General features: G+C 33.0%; 1 non-coding gene across 1 annotated transcript; it reads left to right on the top strand.

Annotated features, from left to right (window-relative positions):
• The first annotated feature begins 14,137 nt into the window (after positions 1 to 14,137).
• Positions 14,138 to 14,244, top strand: LOC139869570 (small nucleolar RNA R71). Its single transcript, XR_011766175.1, has one exon. It is a non-coding gene; the product is annotated as a small nucleolar RNA R71 (small nucleolar RNA).
• Positions 14,245 to 24,237: the final 9,993 nt, after the last annotated feature.

The raw sequence follows: 24,237 nt of genomic DNA, 5'->3' as shown, positions 1-24,237 counted from the left end.
TTCTCCGGTAACAATAAAGAGCACGCATATATATCGAAGTTATAATAAGGTTGTTTCGGATGAAAAGTCGGAGTTGACTTGCTGGAGCTGTGACGAAATTTTGCTACTTTGAAAGGAATTATCAAGTTATTTTGGGTAATAATAACACTAAGGAATTAGCACAACTATGTGTTAAACGTTTACTCAGTTTCCAAGGGTTTTTCAGGTGCATAACTATATGCATCAATCTTTTCTTCCATTGATGAAGTGCGGTTGGTTCATCCTCTTGATTGAGGTGTTTTCAAGAATCATGAAAGATTTGAACACAAATTTGAATCGTCAAGATACAAATGAGGTTTAAGATGAAATCAAGTGGCAAACTTGAAGAATTATTTAGTTTCATATATTATAATCAATATTTTAATTCATTTTAATTGTCCAAAGTTAGTAGTCCAATAGTCCAATAGTTCATATATAGTTTAATATATACCATTTGAATTAATTAATACGTATCGTGACCCGTGTACCGGTCTCAGTATTGATCACAACTCAAACTATATATATATTTTGGAATCAACATCAACCCTGTATAGCTAACTCCGTCATTTGCATATAGAGTGTCTATGTTTGTTCCAAGATAAATATATAGATGGGTCAATATGATATGTCGAAACCTTGTATACGTGTCCCGTTATTTAAAGTGCGAAAAATAAATACAGAAATTAAATGACGATAAATAAAGTGCGTAATGTAAATAACAGAAATTAAATGACGATAAATAAAATTGCGATAATGTAAATTGCGATAATTAAAATGCGATAAATAAATTGCGATAAATAAATTGCGATAAATAAAATGTAATCAGTTAGCTAGGAACAGTTAGCTAGGAAAAATTAGCGTGGATTCTTAACAAAATTCTTCTCATAGTTAAATTGTTTGTTTCTATCAAATTTTATTTTATCCAATGTTTTCTTCATTATGCCACTTGTTGGATTCTGATAGGTCAAAATCCAAATATGAAATTAAATTTGAATGAGAATAGTTATTCTTTGGTGAATGGATACGTATATCGGTGGTTGTAATTAGGATAGTAAATGACTTGTTGAATCAAATTCGAAGAATGTACAATGTAACTTATTAATGTGAAATCTAAATATTCCTCGGGTATTACCTACCCGTTAAAATATTCTCATCATTAACAGTTTGTACAAAAGAATTTTTAATTACAATCTTTATGAAAATATACATACATATATATTTTCTTCAGATGTAATCATGGATTTAATGAGTCAATAAGATATTAAACTCATTTGATTTACCATTAATACTAGATTACATAATCTCTAAAACTTTAAAAATTACATAATCGCCATGTCGAGCGAAGATAATCGATGTAGAACGATATGTAGAACGAAGATAAAGTAGATAGAACGATATGTAGGACGATGATTAGGCTCGAGATACAGAATGAGATGTTGAGGCGTGTGATGTTGAAACTTGAGTTGTTGGTGGTACTGGTGTTGATGTTGGTGGTGCTGTTGGTGTCGGTGATGCTGCTGATGCTGGTAAGTTTTGCACCATATTCTCCAACGCCACGACTCGAACGCGAAGTTCATTGACTTCTTCTATTATTCCGGGATGATTGCCGGTCGAAACGAGCGGATGAATAAGGTTTAGAATTGTGGATAGAATATAATCGTGGCGAGATATTCGGGCAACAAGAGTGAAAATGGTGTTTCGAACAGGTTCGCCGGTATGTGATTCAGGTTCTTCGCCAAAAGGTGAATTCGGTTGGTGGAAGGTATCGCCTTATTCTCGTCTCCATTGGTTAAGTCGACTACGAACCCATCAGATAAATTGGGGATGGCTGATAGATTGATTCATTCTGGTGACGCTGCTTTCGGAGCTGGAGTGGGACTCCATATCGGAATAGCTGTCAAAATCCGAGGGACTTGAGCTATTGGTGAGTTCCATTTCGTATGATTGAGTAAAGAATTTTTCGATAAGAAATAATTTTCGGATATCGGATGATATTCTAATTACATAGAATACCTATACATAGTACAGGAGGTCCCGTAGATTACAGAGGGAATTAAGGAGACGTGTCAGATAAAATCTACAGTAACAGATACGCTAAGATATGTATTTATCTATAAACTATCTATCAAATAAGTGCAGGAAGTCATGTCTAGACTTAGGAATGATAAGCAGATAATTTTCCACTAGGAATGATAAACAATACTTATAATATGCAGCTAAGGTCGAAGTCCAGACTCGCTAATGCATCCTAACAACTATCAGTTAGACACACTAATGCAAGACCCGGTTCGCTAAGACCATCGCTCTGATACCAACTATAAAGACCCGTCCTAATCCTCCTGGAAGAAGTCATCAACATTTGGTCCCATTGCAATGATCGACTCCAAGTAATGTCCTTAAAATGAGCAAATGCACAGCGGAAGACTTAATTCGTACCTGAGAATAAGCATGCTTAAAAGTGTCAACCAAAAGGTTGGTGAGTTCATAGGTTTATCATAACAATCATTTCAATATATTAATAGACCACAAGATTTCATAGTCATAAACATAATACACCCGCAAGTGTATGTAAAGCATTCTAAGTGGTTGAGCACTTGGTAACCATACTTAACTATTAATCAACGTCGCACATTCCCTTTATTATGAAATCTCACTACATTGTACCAAGTGTAGCCTACAAAACGAAGTACTGTGCAACCGTTGAATACTGGTCGTCCAGTCCGGTTGGGGTTGTCAGGCCCGATAGATCTATCAACAGGATTCGCGTTTACAATACAACATGTAAATAGTAGTTACCAAGCTACAGGGAAGTATGCCAGTGGTACAACTCAACGTAGAATATATTTTTAAGTACTTGTGTCTATTTCGTAAACATTTATAAAAGCAGCGCATGTATTCTCAGCCCAAAAATATATATTGCAAAAACAATTAAAAAGGGAGCAAATGAAACTCACCATAATGTATTTTGTAGTAAAAATACATATGACTACATTTAACAAGTGTAGGGTTGACCTCGGATTCACGAACCTATATCATTTGTATATATATATTAAAACCTATAGTAACAATTAAGCAATTAATTAATAAACTTAATAATTTGTATGTGATATTGATAAATAAATTAGTTATAACTATTTTATATTCATTAAATAAATAATTAATATTTATATATATGATTATATTTAAAATATGTTTATTCATTATATGTAATTTAATAATAACAATTCATTTAAAAAAATATCTAATATTAATATAGTTATAATACATGTAAAAATATTTTTTTTTATATATAAATATCATTTGCTTGGTAATATTATAATAATACTAAGATAATGATAATAATAATAATTCATTGTAACTTAATCATTTTCATGATATTATTTGTATCTATATTCTTTATGTTTGTAATTATCATAATAATAATAATGTTAATAATTATAATAATGATAATAATATTGTTAATAATAATGTGTTAATGATAATAATAAAAATAATAATACTTAATACTTATAATAATAATAATAATAATAATAATAATAATAATAACAATAATAATAATAATTATAGTAATAATAATAACAATAGCAATAATACTACCTTAAAAGAATTAATAAGCTTCAAAAATAAAGGAAACTATCACTGCCCAGAATTGAATCCACGACCTCTCGGTTAAACACCAACACCTTATACCATTCCGCTATTTCTATTTTCCTGACATAGATCGCCCATTAAATCTTTTAAGTCATAAAACCCTGTTTCCTTCTATTACTCCTTTTTCTAAAAAGAAATGCCTAGCCCGGGCTCGAACCCCAGACCTCTCAAATAACACCAACACTCAATACCACTCCTCTATCTCCTGCGTATCTATTTTACTTCTTGATTAAATTTTACTTAACCCGTTATTCTGTTTTAGTATCCCACCTTTTTAATCTCCATTAAGTGGCACCTACCTACTCCCACTTTATTTGTTAAAAGCCCACGATTAGGATCCATTTAGGCTGGGTCCATTACCCTAATAAACTTCACTGGTAACCTAGATAATATACTTGCATGTGGGGTTAGTCGGCATCATCTTTTTAATCCCACCATCGATTAATATAAACTAAGGAATTAAGTCACTTTGTGTTGTTAAAAGGTGTACGTCCTGGCTCCACCGAAATCCTTTATAATAATCTTAAGTCACCAAATGGCACAAATGGTCATCACCTTTGGTATATGTCGGCTAAAAAAAATGTCTTTATCATCTTCCATTATTGTTATCGTTTGAATATCATCCTTATAAATTTTATTCACGTTTTAAATTCTTACTAGCAACGTCAAGTAGCAGCAACAATATGTAATGGTTTGTGTGGTCGTATTCGTCGGACAGAATCATAAAACACGACAACAGCAGGAGCCTCGACCAAAACAAAAGAAATTAATACGCAGCAGTAGGTTTCACAGTTTTGTGGTGAATGACATGATGGGTTCTTGGGGTTTATACGAGATAGAAGAAAATAAGAAGATGGTGTTTTTCGTAGGTAATAACAGAAGGTGTTGTGTGTATGTATCTAAGGATGGATACTTATACTGACTTTAATACTACAAAGCTTTTCCATGTAAATGAATCAAACATTTAGAGAGAGAGAATAGATTATAGGGACAAAGGAGGTAGAGAGATAGAGGAATGGTCGATGAGGAAGAGAGTGGTGCTAGAGGTTCAAGGCGATAGCCGGGAGTGGTGGTGGTGACTTAATATGACAGAATAAGAAACGGAATAAAAGGGTGCTCGATTTTTATGTAGTGATGAGGGTGATGTGTGTGTACTCCGGTAGTGATGATTTTATTTGAAGATGAAGTGGGTTTCAAGGGTGGTAACGATTGTGGCTATGGTTTGGTTTCTCACACCCGAAAAGAAGAGAGAAAGACTTATGAAAAAGAGTAAAGATGGTTGTGGAGAAAATGGTGTTTGACATGAAACAGAAAAGGAGCAGGATATGCACGCAGGGTGTGTGTGATTCTTGGATGGTGAGGATAATGATAATATGTTGTGGTCGAATGGGATAAAAGAAGGATGAGGTTGATCAAGTTCTCCATCTCACACTCTATATCATACTGTATTTATAATATGTAAAATTAAATAATTATAATATTAATAATAATTAATAATAATAATAATAATATTGTTATAAAATATCTAGATTGGATGTTAATTTTATTATTATTATATTTCTTGCATAGTAATATTTTATGCTATAAATAGACATGTATGGTAGCCATTTAAGGTGCACCATTTCTCTTGAAATATCAATATCAATATTTCTTCTCTCTTTTTCTCTCTTTGTTCTTATAACCATTAAAGGTAGTTATAAGCCTACTGAATTATAACACGTTATCAGCACGAAAAGCTTAGTGTAATTAAACGATATCTCAAACGATCACGAATCACTAATCAAGGTATGAAATTATTAATAATTTTCAGACTCGAATATATCAAATTTTGGACTACTAACATTTATATTTATGTTATTTAAGTTATATATGGTCGGTTATACCACCTGAATTATATTTCTGTAATCTAACTTTTACTAACTTCACTAACATTTATATTTATGTTATTTAAGTTATATATGGTCGGTTATACCACCTGAATTATATTTCTGTAATCTAACTTTTACTAACTTTACTAACATTTATATTTATGTTATTTAAGTTATATATGGTCGGTTATACCACCTGAATTATATTTTCTGTAATCTAACTCTTATTAACTTCACTAACATTTATATTTATGTTAATAAGACCTCATGATTGTACGCAACACGTCATTTGACAACACGGTACTTTATGTACGCAACACGTCATTTGACAACACGGTACCATGGGTCGAGATTAATTCCGATCAATACGAATACGACGGGGTCTTTATATGTTATCTAACATTTATGATCACTTATGCAATTAATCATTATTTATTTCATGCATACTAATGTTTATTCTTAAATTTATAATTTTAAAAGTTAAAATAAAAAAATAGTTTGTATTTTTATTAAAAGTAAATCTTAAAAGTTAAAATAAGAAAAAGTAGTTTGTACTTTTATTAAAAGTAAATCTTAAAAGTTAAAATACAAAAAGTAGTTTGTATTTTTATTAAAAGTAAATCTTAAAAGTTAAAATAAGAAAAAGTAGTTTGTATTTTTATTAAAAGTATATCTTAAAAGTTAAAGTAAGAAAAAAAAGGGGATGGTAAAATGGAATAGTTTTTTTTGTCAAAAATGAAGTATTGAAAATGAAGTGGTCTCCTTCTATAACTAAAAAAAATATATATATACTTTTATCAAATGAATTTTTTTGTGGCCGACAATTTCAAACACGAGTCCGTGTTTAGTTTATCAAGAATATCTCTTGCTTTGGTGAAAGGTCACGATCACGATATCAGGTGTTGTGAAAGAATTAAAAAATTGGTCAAGTGGCCTTTTAAAAACTAGAAAAAAAATTTAAACAAAAAGTTTTTTTTATATATTTATAATTTACGGGTAACGTAAAAAAAGGAAGTTTTTTAAAAAAAAAAAAAAAAAAAAAAAAAAAACAAAGAAAGTGTTTAAATGAGTTTTACAGAAAGGGGGAAAGCAAAGTAAAAAAAAAAAACTTTTTTCCAAACAAAGGTAAATGAAAGTAGGACTTAATACAAGAAAAAAGTAAACATCTCCTACACGTGATAAAATCTATCAATGATAAGTATTAGACTTGATGAGCTAAATGTGACAAAAATGTTTCAACATGTCTTATGTTAATTTTCTAAAATAAGTTATTATTATTCCGAGTTTAACACATATACATATGTTAATTAAAAACAACCTTTTTGTTCTTATGTAGTGTTGGGTTGCAATTTTGGTTGTATGCCATAATTCCATCTAATAGAGTGACAATAGAAAACTTTTGATGATAATCAATAAAAAACTTTTTTCCAAACTTGTTAAATGTTTTGTTAAAAACGTGACCGTTGAAAAAAGGAGGTTGAATAATAAAACTTAAAAAACAAATTATTTTTTTAAGAGTGTGCATCAAAATGGCCCGTTTAATAATGGGGAGTAAAAATATAGTCAAATTGTTTCAACGAACAAGGGTTCAATTGGATGTCTCTTAAAAAAAAATCCGCGGGTACGGGTGATGGATCCAATGGATTCGCATCCACGACCCGCGGGTGCTATCCCTAATTGTGACAAGTACAAATCAACTAAAAGTCTAAAAAATAAATGCTCTTATAGGGACCAAATGTTCACAATAATTGCCTAAGCTAGATATGAAACAAATAGTTCATAAAAAAAAAAAAAAAAAAGGTCGTTGTGCGTTTTCGGGATGATAGCCGAAATACACTTACAAAAGTAGGTCAGCCGTCAATTCTTTATGGCCATATCAACGTAGATCAATAAAATCATTTATGGTTTTGATAAAAGATTAATTAAAAATTAATTGTTTTTTGGTCTTGGATTCTCGGTAACAAAAGCAAAGGTTGTTTTTGGTTGCCACAACAAACAAGACAGAGGTTGTTGACTTTTGTTGTTAAACATGGCACAAGTGAACAATAACAATAGATTATTGTTTTTGAAAAGAATAATGATGCGTTAATTTTATTGTATAAAATAAAATTAAAGAAAATGGTTTTCATTGATGACTATGAACAAACGCAAACAAAGTGTTTGTGGTATTTGGTGATTAAAAAAAAAGTGCATCTAAAGCTTCTACTAAAAATAATATGCATCTAAAGCTTCTACTGAAAATTAATGTGCAAGGTACAACGTATAACTATATGGTCAAATTCATTTGAGCCTTCGGAGTCACAAGTATATGATGTATATATATATTACTCAATTAACAAAATAGTAAATCTAAATTAATTCATATGAATAGTAAAACGAAATTAATTAATTTACTATTCACATAAAAAAGCGCATATGATAAAAAGCGCATCGCATATGATAAGCGCATATGATAAAAAGCGAATATGATGAAAAGCACAACGCATATGATGAAAATCGCATATGATTAAAAGCGCATATGGTGAAAAACACAGCGCATATGATTAAAAGCGTATATGGTGAAAAGGATATATGATAAAAAAAAACACATATGGTGATTTATAAAAAAAAACACATATGGTGATTAATGGAAAGCACATATGGTGATTAATGAAAAGTATATTGTGAAAAAGAATCACAAATGTTTCTTGAAAGAATTCAAGGTAAGATATATGAACCAATTCATCCATCATGTGAACCATTTTGATATTTCATGGTTCTAATAGACGCATCTAGCGGATGGTCTCATATTTGTATGTTATCAAGCCGTAATATGGCATTTGCAAAGTTTCTTGCACAAATTATTAAATTGAGAACACATTATTCTGATTACACCATTAAAAGGATGAGACTTGATAATGCTGGTGAGTTAACATCTCAAGCATTTAATGATCATTATATATCTACAAGGATTGTTGTTGAACATCCAGTTGCTCATGTGCATACACAAAATTGGTTTAGCTGAATCAATAGATAAACGCTTACAGCTAATAACTAGACAATTGATAATGAGTACAAATCTCTCAATATTTATATGTGGACATGTAAATTTACATGCTGCGACATTAATTCGCATTATACCATGTGGAAGTCGTAAATATTTTCACTTAATACTTGATTTTGGCCAAGAGCCAAATATTTTCTACCTTAAAACATTGGTTGTGCAGTGTATGTTCCAATTGTATCACCACAACACAATAAAATGGTTCTTCAAAGAAAGATGATAATATATTTTGGATATAAAACATCTTCAATCATAAGATATATTGAACTCATGATGGGTGATGTTTTTACAGCACGTTTTGCTGATTGTCATTTTAATAAAACATTGTTCCCTAGATTAGGGGGAGAAAAAAATAAAAAATAAAATGATGCTTCATGATGTAAACATCAATTAAGGTATATTGAACTCGCACAAAAGAATGTGAAACGAAAGTTCAAAAATAATGCATATGCAAGAACTTGCAAATTAATTACTTTATGCATTTACAGATATAAAAAAGTGACTAAATCATATATACCAGCGATAAATGCTCCAGCTCGAACTGAAATTCCAAAAGCTGGCAATAATGTCACTGTTGAGTCTTTGCCACGCATCAAACGTGGAAGATCAATTGGTTCCGAAGATAAAAATCCTCGAAAAAGAAAATCAGCTGATAATGAGGTAAGAGAAAGTGTTTAAGAAGAACCACAAATCAATATTCCTTCTGCAGAGGATATTGATAAATGTAAATACTAAAATTGCGATAAATTATGCAATATTATGGAACCGAAATGAAACTAAAATCTCTATGAGATATTTTCATATAATGTTACAATGACATCATGAATAAAGATGATGATCTGGAACTAAAATCTGTCATTGAATATACAAAATGGACATGATTGAGCTCAATGGAAAGGAGCAATAAGAGCTGAATTAGAATCGCTCGATAAAAGAAAAGTTTTCGGATCAATCGTTATCACTTTTAAAGATGTGAAACGTATGGGATACAAATGAATTTTTATCCGAAAAGAAATGTGCAAATGAAGTTACAAGGCAAAACTAGACTTGTAACTCAATATTTCCCACAAAGACCAGAAATGAATTAGGAGGAAAAATTATCCTCCTGTAATGGATACAATTACTTATTAGATACTTAATCAACCTGGTAGTTATTTAAATGCATCTCATGAATGTTGTTACTACTTATCTGTATGGATCACTTAATAGTGATATATATGAATATACCTAAAGGGTTAAGGTATCATAAGCATCTAATGTAAAACCCAAGGGAATATATTCCATTAAATCACAAAGATTTCTAAATGGGTTTATACAAACGGGACGTATGTGGCATAACCGATTAAATGACTACTTGATAAAAAAATGGGTATACTTATAAACTTATTTTGCACGTATGTTTTATAAAAACAATGTTCGGATATCTGATCGTAGTTGTTTATGTCAATGTTCTTAACATCATATGAACAGATAAAGAAATCTATGAAATTATTCAACTTCTAAAGAATTATTTTGAAATAAAAAATCTTGAAAAAACTAAGTATTACCTTGGATTGCAAATTGAGCATATGCCTAATGGTCTACTTGTACATCAAACAACTTATACTGAAAAGATTTTAAAACATTTTTTTTAAAGATAAAACCAATTGGTTGTTAGATCACTCAATATTGACACTGATCCATTTCATCCCCAAGAAGATCATGAAGATATTAACGGATCAGAAGTTCCATATATTAGTGCAATTGGAACTGTTATGTATCTTACAAATTGTACAAGACCTGACATTTCTTTTGCAGTTAATTTGTTGACAAGGTTCAACTCAGCCCTTACAAAAAGACATTGGAATGGGACAAACACATATTTTGATACCCTTGAGAAACTGCTGATTTAAAATTATTTTATTCTAACGTTTCAAAACAAGATTTGGTTGATTATGTATATGCAGGTCATTCATCAAATCCTCATAAAGATAAATCTCAAACTCGATATGTACTCCTAAATGGAGGTACCACAAAATCATGGCGTTCTTAAAACAAACACTTGTTGCAACATCATCAAATCATGGCGAAGTGATTGCATTATATGATACTACTCGAAAATGTGTTTGGTTGAGATCAATGACACAAATCATTATTGATTCTTGTGGACTAGAACGCTATAAAAGACTAAAAACTATCTTCACCAACAACTATATATGAAGATAATGCAGCTTGCATAATACAATGAAAGAAGAGTATCAAAAGTGACTGAACAAAATATAAATACTGACGAGGCGCCAAAGCCATAGACGGTCTTAACGGTCATAAGTTTGATGGAAAAGAATGGTATGTTGGTAAGGCTCAGAAAAGACTACAAGAGAATAGGAATTGAAACAAGGGTTTGAGCAAACCATGAAGGAGACTGTAGACAAATCACAGGGGCTAAACTTGTACATAAAAGATTTAGATGATACAGTTTCAGATGAAAACCTCAGATTCTTCTCATATACTCAAGATCTCGTAAAAGACAACCAGATTAAAATGAGATACGTTCAATCAACAACTCTGCTGATCTTTATACCAAAGCACTGCCAACTGCTATTTTCAGAACACACGTTCATAATATTGACATGAGGCATGTTCAGAAGATGTAACAACTCAGACGTTGCCTACTTGAGGGGGAGTCAACTCTATGCTGCACTCTTTTTCCCTTAGCTAAAGTTTTATCCCAATGGGTTTTCTTTAGCAAGGTTTTTAACGAGGCAGTACTAGTTATTCTCTAATAAAATTGTCATCCAAGGGGGAGTGTTATAAAATATCTAGATTGGATGTTAATTTTATTATTATTATATTTCTTGCATAGTAATATTTTATGCTATAAATAGACATGTATGGTAGCCATTTAAGGTGCACCATTTCTCTTGAAATATCAATATCAATATTTCTTCTCTCTTTTTCTCTCTTTGTTCTTATAACCATTAAAGGTAGTTATAAGCCTACTGAATTATAACAAATATTAATAAATTAATATTAATAGCCTTTAAACATGTGGGATCTTTTAAAAAAAAAAACAGTAAACATGTCACCACTTTGTTAAATTGATTTCAATCAAACACAAATCAGAAATAGTGACTTTGATTGATATTTAATCATTCACGGCTTAAATAGGGTTAATTAATTATCACTCTGCCGACACCATATCCCGGACTATTATCTCATGCCCATTGCTAAACAGTTAACGTATAAAACTGTTCCTAAAAATCCCAAATTTTTAGATTAAACATATTTAATTATTTCACTCATTACCTGTTTGAAACCTGATCGAAAAGGTTAATCCATTATATGTTTTTAATTCCAATTAATCTGTACTTAGTATTAAAACTTAATTCAGGGTATTAAATTATATTAATTAAATCTTATTTCAAAATATTATATATATATATATATATATATATATATATATATATATATATATATATATATATATATATATTATATGCTTATTTATATCTAAATACAAATAATCGTTCGTGAATCGCCGGAAATAGTCGATGGGTAAATGAACTCATGAAACAGTTCAAAATTTTTGAGACTCAAGCTAATGGATTTCTCTTATCGTGTCAAGAATATTAAATCGTATCGAGAGTTTTGTTTAAAATTCGTCGGAATTTTCCGGGTCGTAACAACTTTGATACTTATAGGATCAATTTGTATATCCTTAACTTCAGCCTTGTCGTTCTTCTTTTTGAAGCGAATGATAAAACTGTGATCTGCCGTTTCAAGCCTCATTATTTCTTCATGACGCTCAGTGCTTGGAACGGGTGTTGTCGCAGTTTCTTTTACGTCTTCCATTTCCTCTTCCTCTTCAGATTCCTCCTTTTCCTCTATTTCTTCACTGGGATCCTCTTCTTCCATTTCTGGGTGGTCTACAGAGTGTGATTCGACACCCATCTCGATATCGCCAGCTGGTGGTAATGACTCATCATCGGAAGTGATCCGTCTGGTGGAAATAGCAAACATCTCTGCCTATCCAGAAAGATCGGTTAGTCGGTTAATTTTGAAGGTAACGCTCTCCCCATGTGATCGTAAGATCATGGTTTGATTGTACACATCAATGATAGTCCTAGCTGTATTCATGAAAGGTCTTCCTAATACTATTGGGGTGTGTAGGTCTTCCTTAATATCCATTACTACGAAATCCGTAGGATACAAGAATTTGTCTACTTTCACCAAGACGTTCTCAACTATGCCCTTAGGATATCGAATTGTATGATCGGCAAGTTGGATTGTCATTTTGGTTAGTGACAAGTCTCCTAACTCTAATCTCTTGTAGAGAGAGTAGGGGATTAGGTTGATACTTGCTCCTAAATCTGCTAGCGCATGAATGGTTCCAGATTAGTAGATTGAACACGGGAAAACTAATCGGCCCGTATCTCCTAGCTTAGGTGGTAGAGAGTTTCTGAGTAATGCAGAGCATTCTTCACTCAGTGGAATTTTGTTAGAGTCTGGTATCCTCTCCTTTGTAGATAGAAGCCTTCGGATGTATCTCTTCTTGTTGGGAACTTTGGACATGGTGTCTAGAAATCTACCATCAAGTTTGAAGGAATCAAGCTTGGATGGTTCTTCTTGTAGCCTTCCAGGATAAGGTACGCGAACTGGAGTTTCAGGGGTCAGCTTCTGAGTATATGTTGATTTGTTCTTGAGCCTAGTTGACCTTCTCCGTGGTTCTTCCTCTGGGATTACTGAATCCATTTGCTTTGCTTCTTCTATCTGGGGTTTCTGGATAGTATTACTTGGCAATCTTCCCTGTGGTCGGGTTTCAAGGCGTTGTGATAACTGTCCGAGCTGCGTTTCCAAACTTTTGAGCAGATCCAATTGATTTCTCATTAGTATCTCCGTCTGATCTTGTCTGGTTGCAGTTCTCTGATTTAGCTGTTGTTGTCCTTGGATGACCTGAGTTAACTGATCATCAGCTCCGAGAGTGGGGTTAGCTGCTTTTGTAATCTGGGTGGTAGGGGAATTTTCCTTAACTGGGGGACCAGTGAGTGGAAGTGGTTGATCGTAGGTCAATTGAGATTGTTGGGCTGGATAAGGTGGATAGCGATAGCGAAAAGGTTGATTGCTACGCTGAAATTGATTAACCCTTGGTGGTTGATTGAATCCGGGATTTGGTGGACGAGCTGGGTATTAAACGTAACAGACTGAACCGTCAGGGTTTTCGTACTCAACTTGATAGTCTTCAGTAGGTTGCGGGTTGGTACAATTAATACAAGCCTGAGCTTGGTTAACCTGCTGCGGTTGCGTCTTCAATTCTTCGAGTTGCTTTGCAAGAGATTCCATCTTATCCGTGAGGGATTTGATGGCCTCCGTTTGATTGTTAAGTGCAGAGAGTGGGGCAGATGATGAAGTTGTTTCACCACTGTTCCAGTCATGATGATGCATCGTCATGTTCTCGAGCAATTCCCATGCTTCATCTGTGGTTTGGTTCATCAGATTCCCTTAAGCTGCTGCATCGATCGTCGTCCTATGATTTACCGTAACACCATTGTAGAAGGTACAGATTTGGGCTGACCGTTCTAACTGGTGATTAGGGCATTTCTTCAGCAGGGTTTTGAAACGCTCCCATGTAGTGTAAAGAGATTCATCATAACTTTGTTTGAAGTTAATGATGTCATTCTTCAGTTTGGTTTGTTTAGAAGGAGGGAAATATTTGGTTAGGAATTTAGTCGCCATCTCTGTCCATGACGTGATGGAATCTTTTTCCAGTCCTTCAAACCAAGTTTGAGCATGATGAGTGAGAGAATAGGGGAACAAGTATAGCCGGACTATATCTTGTCCTATCCCTAGCTATTTGTAGGAGTTCGAAAGAGATATGAATTTATCAAGGTGAGAATTAGGATCGTCATTCGGTAATCCATGAAACTGACAGCTATTTTGAATGAGCTGGATGATGTGATGTTTTAACTCGAACGAGTGTCCTTGAATCTCTGAAAATCTGATTGGTCCTCCTCGACCTTCAATCGAGGGTTTCGTGTTTTCTGCTAAAGTAACACGTAACGCCATTTGGTTTCTGATTTGTGCTTCCTTGCGTGCTTTAGAGATTATTGCGTCTGGATCAGGTACGAATAACAACGGCCCTGGTCTAGATCGGGTTTGGGTCATACACTAGGTATGCCTTTTTGTTTTTAATTTTCGCAAATAAGCTAAATTATAATAAGCTAAACTAATCTAATCTAATCTAATCTAATTCAATCTAAGGTAATCTAATGTAATCTAACCTAAGGTAAACTAAAGTAATCTAATTAACTAACTATCCTATGGTGGAATATGTTTTTGGTTCTGGCTACTGATTCCCTGGTATTTCGGTAACAAAGTTCCGTAAAACTATTCAACAAACCAAGTGGCCAGGCCGACTACGGAGAGGCAGGATCCTTTTGGTCCCAATATAATTGGCGACTGTTCGGAAAATCCAATAACCAAGTCCGTGTATAATTGTCTTTCTTAGACACCACTAAATGCTTGTGAATAAGTTTGATAGAGAACAGTATTGCCTGATACCAGTTCCCCGGCAGCGGCGCCAAAAACTAGTAGGTCTCTTGATATGGCCGAAATGGACGATTTTTATTTGTGCGGTGTCGTTAGGCCGCGAGTCGCCAGGATCAGCCACTCGTGGGAGAGGGTACTGTTTTAAATTTATATTTAGCGGGGCCTAAATCTTACTACTCCTTATAAGTAAGGGAAGTATGACCTAGAGTCGTATTTTTGAGATATCAGTAACATCGAACCTATATTGTAGCCTAAGATAGTTAGGGAGTAGTGAATATTTATTTTGGGATTTTCTAATTTATAAGATAGATAAAGTAAATGCGATAAAATTTGTAATTCAGATAAGGTTAAAGTAAGTGCATACTATGACTTCATCAGTTATTCTGCCGAGATTATGGAATGCTGGCTCATGAATAGGTAGAGGCCTTGTATTCATTACACTGGTCCTAAACGCCCCTGTCATAAGACATGTCACTGGGTACTGCGTTAGGCTTGAAGATTCTGAATAGACAGAAACGTCCCTTACCCCCGACGCCCGTGCAGTCTGACTACAGGCATACACGTTCAGACGGCTCATCCAATTGAACGACTCGGTTGGGTGACGTATTAACATTCCAAAATGGTCTAAACTTTCTTAAGCATAATAGAATACATGGTTTACCATATCCGAGAGACGTGATGTGCCTCAATGCTTTCGTTAATGATTGGTAAAAGATAGTTAGGCCCTTAAAAAGAGTTCAACCATAAAGAACACCATGGCCAAGTCAAGTCTGACTTCCATGAACACGTTCAGTTATCCTAATGGTCCAATCCTTTATGTGTCTAAACAAACAGTTCCTTAATTAACTAAGAATCCCTCAAGCGGGGTGCAATGCTTGAGACTGCGTTATGGTGCAGTGTACTGGTCAACACTAACCGTGTTCCATGGTTTTACTTAGCAGAGGTACAGCTTACAACAACAGCTGTGCTTCAGCGTGCACGTACGAAGTTTATATGCTTGGTGACTACACTAGCATGGTCTGGGACCGACAATATACTAGGGGTCTAGTCAGATGTTTCACTACGAAAGAGTCCTCAGTCGGAATCCAAATCTCGATATACTTACTACAACCGGTGTGCCTCGGTCGATCTTACATTGTATCCGATACACTTCTCTTACCAAGGGGTGACACAGATAGTGTACTCTGAATCGGGGTTCGCGACTTCCCAATAACAGAGCCTATAACTACGTTCTATTAGTTGGAAAAGTGATTAAGTTTAAAGCATAATCGGAAAGCATTTCGACAACATACACAGACCATAATATTATTTCGGCATTATAACTGCTTACATCATAGCATACACTAAAGATAACTACTCGCTAATCATGCCAATAATATCATAAAACATTATATAAGATAAAGGATAAAAGTACCAGTAGATTAAACGAGTTCCGAATACAAAAGTGACAACTTCAAGACTCCAGACCGCTCCTAATACAATCTTCAGCGTTCGCCTCCGGGTACTTAATTTCCTGCTCGGAGGTGAGAAGGCCTTGAAAGTATGACTAATATTGTACAAGAGAGAGAAAGAAGTGAATTGAAGTATATGTTGGAATGAATGACAAAGACCCTTTAAATAGACTTGAAAATTGTCAAATACGCCTGGTAGGCCGTTTGGCAGGGCGTATGGCAGGCCGTATTTGGCAGGCCGTGTGCAAGGCAGGCCGTTTGGTGGCTCGTGTGGTGGCACGTATATGGTAGGCCGTTTCCATACTGGCAGGCCGTATGGCAGGCCGTATGGCTTGCTGGTCAGCCTTGATTCCTTGGATCGTAGCTTGATTTCTTGTCTTTCATCGTTTTCGCTCTAGAATCTTCGTTTTAGCTCCGATTCTCTTGATTCTTTTTGCACCGTCTTCGTAATTACTTGTTCTTCAATTCTAACAGACGAAGTGGGTATTTTTCCGACAAAGTTCGAATCTTTCTTGTTTTTGGGCCTTAATACCGGGGTGAAAACGTGACTTTTTAGCCGATATCAGGTATGAAAGCCGATATTGCTAGATACGTAGGAGAATGTTTGACGTATTTTAAGGTCAAAGCTGAATATCAGAAACCATCAGGTCTACTTCAACAACCCGAAATCCCGGAATGGAAATGGGAAAACATTACCATGGATTTCATTACTAAATTGTCAAGGACTGCAAGTGGTTATGATACTATTTGGGTAATAGTCAATCATCTCACCAAGTCAGCACACTTTCTGCCAATGAGAGAAGATGATAAAATGGAAAAATTGGCATGTTTATACTTGAAGGAAGTTGTCTCCAGAAATGGAATACCAGTCTCTATTATCTCTGATAGGGATGGCAGATTTATTTCAAGATTCTGGCAGACATTACAGTAAGCATTGGAAACTCGTCTAGACATGAGTACTGCCTATCATCTACAAACTGATGGGCAAAGTTAAAGAACGATATAGACCCTTGAAAACATGCTACGAGCATGTGTTATTGATTTTAGAAATAGTTGGGATCGACATTTACCGTTAGCAGAATTTTCCTACAACAACAGTTATCATTCAAGTATTGAGATGGCGCCATTTGAAGCACTTTATGGTAGAAAGTGCAGGTCTCCGATTTGTTGGAGTGAAGTTAGAGATAGATAAATTACGGGTTCGGAGATAATCCAAGAAACTACCGAGAAAATCATTCAAATTCAACAACGGTTGAAAACCGCCCAAAGTAGACAAAAGAGCTACGCGGACATTAAGAGAAAAGATATAGAATTTGAAATTGGAGAGATGGTCATGCTTAAGGTTTCACCTTGGAAAGGCGTTGTTCGATTTGTTAAACGGGGGAAACTGAATCCAAGGTACATTGGGCCATTCAAGATTATAGATCGTGTCGGACCAGTAGCTTACTGACTTGACTTACCTCCACAACTCGCGGGGTACATAATACTTTTCATGTCTCGAATCTGAAGAAATGTTTTGCTAAAGAAGATCTCACTATTCCGTTAGACAAAATCCAAATCAATGAAAAACTTCAATTCATCGAAGAACCCGTTGAAATAATGGATCGTGAGGTTAAAAGACTTAAGCAAAATAAAATACCAATCGTTAAGGTTCGATGGAATGCTCGTAGAGGACCCGAGTTCACCTGGGAGCGTGAAGATCAGATGAAGCTGAAATACCCTCACCTATTTCCAGAAGATGCGTCAACACCTCCAACAACTTAAAATTTCGAGACGAAATTTATTTAACGGGTAGGTACTGTAGTGACCCGAACTTTTCCATGATTATATATATTTAATGAAAACTATATTTGCATGATTAAATGTTTCCAACATGTTAAGCAATCAAACTTGTTAAGACTTGATTAACTGAAATAGGTTTCATGTAGACAATTGCCACCAATTGACACGAATCCTAAAGATAGATCTATGTGCTTTGACACGTCCCAGTCAGAGAATTTAAACTACTTTAGTACTTCAATATTTATATATGGGGATATTCTAGATGCATTTTGTTAATGTCGGTTACCAGGTGTTCAACCATATGAATGATTTTTATGCAGATTGCATGTTATTGAAAGATGAAATCTTGTGGTCTATTATTACAATTTGATATATAGGTTAAACCTATTACTCACCAACATTTTTTTTGACGTTTAAAGCATGTTTATTCTCAGGTGATTATTAAGAGCTTCCGCTGTTGCATGCTAATTTATGGACAAGAGTTGGAGTCAGCATGCTTGTATAATAATGTTTAAAAACTGCATTCGAAGACATATATTGTTGTGTAATATGATTGTAAACCATTATGTATTGGTCGTGTGAAAATGCTATATTTTAGATTATCATTATCTGATAATCGTCATAATATTTTAAAAGTTATGGTTTATTTTAAAAATCGAATGCAGTCTTTGAAAAATGTCTCATATAGAGGTCAAAAACCTCACAAAGAAATCAATTAATATGAAACGTTTATAATCAACATGAATGGGACATTTCATTTGGTGGGTTTCAATGGTCATGAAAGTTATAATCAAAACAGTATCGTGATTGAGGTTGATGGTATTTGTTGTGATTGGTCAGATAAAAAGGATGCAGTAGTAGGAACCATAACAGAAAAAGAAACGAGTTTGATGGTGTATGGTTGCAGGTGGTTTTCCTTCAGTTTTTAAATAGTAACACAGAAACAAATTAGCTGCAACAGCTATGGTTCGATGATGGTTATTTATGGTTGTGGTGGTGGATGGTTGTCACGGTGGTGTAGTGGTAGATGCCAGAGGTAGAAGAGGATGGTTAAACTATAGGTGGTTCGATTGATCAACGAAAGAGATGATTGATCGGTGGTGGTTTGAACCAGAAAAATATAGCAGCTACAACAGTGGCCTCGGGTTGATCAGGTAACCAAACGAAAATAGTTAGTAGTTTATGAGGGTGTTTGATGATGAGGTATCTTCGGTTGGTAGTATGCAATATGGCAGCAACAGTACATAACTGATACAGTTTATCGAAGATATTGGACTGATCAAAGTGATGAGGTTATGTTGTTTGGGCTGTTTCAATAGAAAGCAGTAACGGTAAGCATACAGCGAAAGTTCACGATGGCTTTGGGTTTGTTGGATCAAAACAAGAAGGAATATGTAAGAATCAAAGGTGTTCGATGGTGATGGGGTTAAACATGGTGGCTCGCGGTTGTTGGCTTCAAACAGAAACATGAGGGCTATAGCAGCAGCTACAGCGAGTGGTTTATGGTGCTGTTTGGGTAGCGTGGAGGTTCACAGTAGCAGCAGTCGACGGCTTAAGCAGCAGCCTTAGTCACCAGTGGGTTTGGTTTTGGTTGTTGACTGTGACACCCCCAAATAGGGCCTAGGGTATTTGTGTCTAATTATATCAAATCACGGTTGTATAAACGAGAACGACTCTACATGAGACGTTTTGTTGAGTTTTGCAGCGGAAGATAAATATGTCTTTAATTGATATGATATGTAATGAAGACTCCAAGCATAGCAAGCAATCATCATCAAAGCAGTAGATATACAGCGGAAGCAATATTTAAGTACCTGAGAATAAACATGCTTAAAAAGTCAACACGAGGTTGAGTGAGTTCATAGGTTTGTCATAAATAATGATTTCAGTAATAGTTTTAGACCACAAGATTTAGTTTGTAAAGTAGATCTCGCAATATCCCAAAAGTTGGTCTCCCGCAGGATCAAAAATTATGCCAGTGCGTGATATTTAGACTAAACGTTGTTTGCCCCGTGACAAGTTGTTCTGTCCTTGTCGTTTTAATTTCATTATTAAGTAATATAAAGACTTAGTCAAATGTATCGGGGATGTTACTCCCGATAGGCCTATCCCCAATAATTAAGAATGCCGCAGCAATTAAAAATATCACTGTAGGGACTTAGTCGGACATAGCCGAGTATAGCATAGTTTAACAGTTGGTACTGATATTTAGACTAGACTTTCAAGTTTACCCCGTACAAGTTATCGTTTATACTTTTCGGTTGGGGACTTGCTGGTCATAGCCCAACATATCATAGTTTAATAGTTGGTACTGATATTTAGACTAGACTTTCAAGTTTGCCCCGTACAAGTTATCGTTTATACTTTTCGGTTGGGGACTTGCTGGTCATAGTCCAACATATCACACTTTAATAGTTGATACGTGTAAAACAGTTATAAAAGTTGCGCATGTATTCTCAGCCCAAAAATATATAAAAAGGGAGCAGATGAACTCACGATACGATACGATGCGATAGTTTGTAGGATATGCGTATGATAGTACTGAACAAGTTTAGAGTTGTCCTCGGATTCACGAACCTATATCAGTTGTATATTTATTAAAACATATAATCGTAATCAAACAATTTTATATATTTATTTTATTAATATAATTATTATATTAATAATTTATTAGCTATATTCATTTGTATATTTTTAATACTTAAAATTTATATGTATATATATATATATATATATATCAGATTTAAAGTATATATTAAGTCATTCATTTTAAATATCCTATTTTAAATGTTTAGAAGCATCATCTCTTGTATTAAAACTTAATATATATATTTATTTGAAATAAGTACTTAATATTAATTTAAAAAGGTAGATTATTAATGTTCTTATATTAAATTAAAATATTTTTGTGTTAGTAATAATAATCATAAAATAATGATATTAGTATTAATATTAATAGTTGTAATAATAATCGTAGTGATAATATAAAAATTCTAATAATAAAATTGATAGTTTTTAATGGTAACAAAATAACAATTTTAGTAAGAATGATAATAATGATAATAATACTAATAATAACACTAATAATTATAATACTAGTAACATAAAAACTAATAACAATAATAATAATAATAATAATAATAATAATAATAATAATAATAATAATAATAATAATAATAATAATAATAATAATAATAATAATAATAATGTTGAAAAATAAAACTACCTTAAATAAGCCCTTTAAAAAGAAATGCCTCAGACGAGGCTCGAACCCGAGACCTCTCGCTCACCTGACAACACCTTAGACCATGGCTCTGTTACTTACTTTTCTGATTTAATACCCCTTTGTATTTATTATAACCCGAAAACAAAACTGGTTCCTTTCCTTCTTCTTCCCTTATAATTCGATCAAAGTGATTATTATTAACAAAGGATTGGTTTTAGGATTAAGAACAAAATAGAAACGATCATTACTGTGATTGAACTTAACAAAATATATATATATATATATATATATATATATATATATATATATATATATATATATATATATATATATATATATATATATATATATATATAACAGCCATCGCTGATGTCGCAATACTTTAAAAAAAATTGTTTTTTCGAATTCAAGGTGTATTTAGCTTATGATTATAACATAAATTATACTCTAAAACTTCAGTATAAACTTTATGAACCCTTAATTGATCCTAAAACATATCATATAACTCGAATTTGATCAAAGAAAAATGTTTGACTTTTTGAATTCGTAACTTTGACTCAAGAATTAGAACTCGTTTTTAGGAATTGAAGGCTGTAATTTTGCAGAAAGATTGAGTGGGTGATTGCTAACAAAACCACATTTAAGGATTTTGAAATGGATTTGAAATTGAAGTTTTTGAAAAATTGAACAAGAACAGAGGGACGGTTTTATTTCTTTATGGTTTTCTGTTTTGATTTCCAATTAATACAGACCTGCAACAATTATATAACACTACTGATATTGTAAATCGAATGTGTAAGCAATGATTTTGGTTATTTAATGATAATGGATGTCGATGAGGAGGAACCACGATCATAAAAAAATATGTAGCAGATAAAATAAAAAAAAATGGGAAACAGGTCACGATCAGATAATCAGATAAAGTATGGCGTGAAAAAAAAAATATAAAAGTAGTAAATGATAATACCTAATTTAGGTATGTGTTACTTTTCATTAATATTAATAATTAATAATAATACAAATTAATAATAATTATATTAGTAATAATCATATTAATAATAATAGTAATAATTGTATTAATAATAATAATGATGCTATAAGAATACTAATATAAATAACAAGAATAATGATATTTATTAATAATTATGTTAATAATAATAATAATATTAGTAATAAATGATATTTTTATAATAATACTTATTTTAATAATGATAATAATAATTATAATTTTATTATAAATTAAAATATTAATATTCATAATGATAACACTAATACTAGTAATGATATAATAATTTAAATGTATTATATTTCATTATATTTTGCAAATAATAATATAACTAATACCGATATTAATACTAATAATAATAATAAAAGTAATAACATAAGAACAAATATTATCTTGTATAAAAGTTTTACGTTTCTAGTGATAACAATTAAGTCGTATAATATATATCCATATGTTTATTTAAAATTATTTGTTCGTGAATCATCGAAATCGAAATAAAGATTAAGTTTTAAATTTTGTCGGAAATTTCCGGGTTGTTATAGTACCTACCCGTTAAAAGAAATTTCGTCCCGAAATTTAGTTGTTGCCATCAATCAGTGTTGTTCGTACATAGACGAGGATATTTACGTTTTATTTGGTTTTCACGTTCCCAGGTATGTTCGGGGCCTTACGTGTTTTCCAACGGATAGAATATTGTTTTGTTTCAAGCGTTTAAGTCATACAAACCATAATCTCTATAGGTTCTTTTATGAAGTGCATTTTATCATTAATGCAGAGATCATTCAAAATGATGATGTTATGCAAGTCATTTCAGTAAATTAGATACATGAAATGTGTTATGAATAATATTGAGCTCATTTAAAACCTTGAGCGTTTATGCTGTAATATTAGGGCAGACAAAACAGAGAGGAGTTCATGAAAATCATAGTCATGAAATTTGATAGAGATCGTCATTCTTTACAACAAGAATGATGAATTAGAGTTTTATCGACATTAAATAATATGGATAAAGTAATTTGATTATAGAAAGAGTATAAACGAAGCTATTGTAAAAGAGTAAATGAGAAAATTAAATGTTCGCCTTAACTTTTGACGTAGTTACGATTGATTTCCGGATTTCAAGGAATTAAAGAAATCTTCGAAATCTTTATAAGATTTGATTCTCCGGTAATTACGGAAATTAGGATTTTCTTTAATTAAATGCGGTGAATTGCCTCGATTGTTGTGTCTGGAATTTTGCTATAAATTAGCTTCTTTCGTTTCATTATCTTCACCACTTCTATACTTTCTTTCTCAATTCATACTTCCAAAAGTTTTGTTAATATGCTCAATCCAGTTCTTGTTCTTGACCTTATATTGGTTATCGCCACAATATTCCTTCTTTTCCAACTCCCACCGGAGAAGTCTGTTTACTTCTACTATGCTCTAGGATTTATTGTGTTTTTAGTTCTCCCGTGTCTTTATATTGTTATACGCATTGATATACACGGTTTGTAATTTCAGTGTTGTTATCGGGCTTTATATTTTCCCTTATATGTCGAAGCTTCATGCTTTTGTAAAGCAAGTAACGGTCCCAAATTCATAGGTATGAAGTTTCGAATGATCATGATATTCAAAGCAGAAGGAAAGGTAATAGCACGACTTGATTTGTCATATTACCAGAATAT

This window comes from Rutidosis leptorrhynchoides, chromosome 9 (assembly GCF_046630445.1).
Source record: "Rutidosis leptorrhynchoides isolate AG116_Rl617_1_P2 chromosome 9, CSIRO_AGI_Rlap_v1, whole genome shotgun sequence".
Classification (NCBI taxonomy): domain Eukaryota; kingdom Viridiplantae; phylum Streptophyta; class Magnoliopsida; order Asterales; family Asteraceae; genus Rutidosis; species Rutidosis leptorrhynchoides.
Note: the sequence above shows the minus strand (reverse complement) of the source record. Positions and strands in the feature narration are given on the sequence as shown.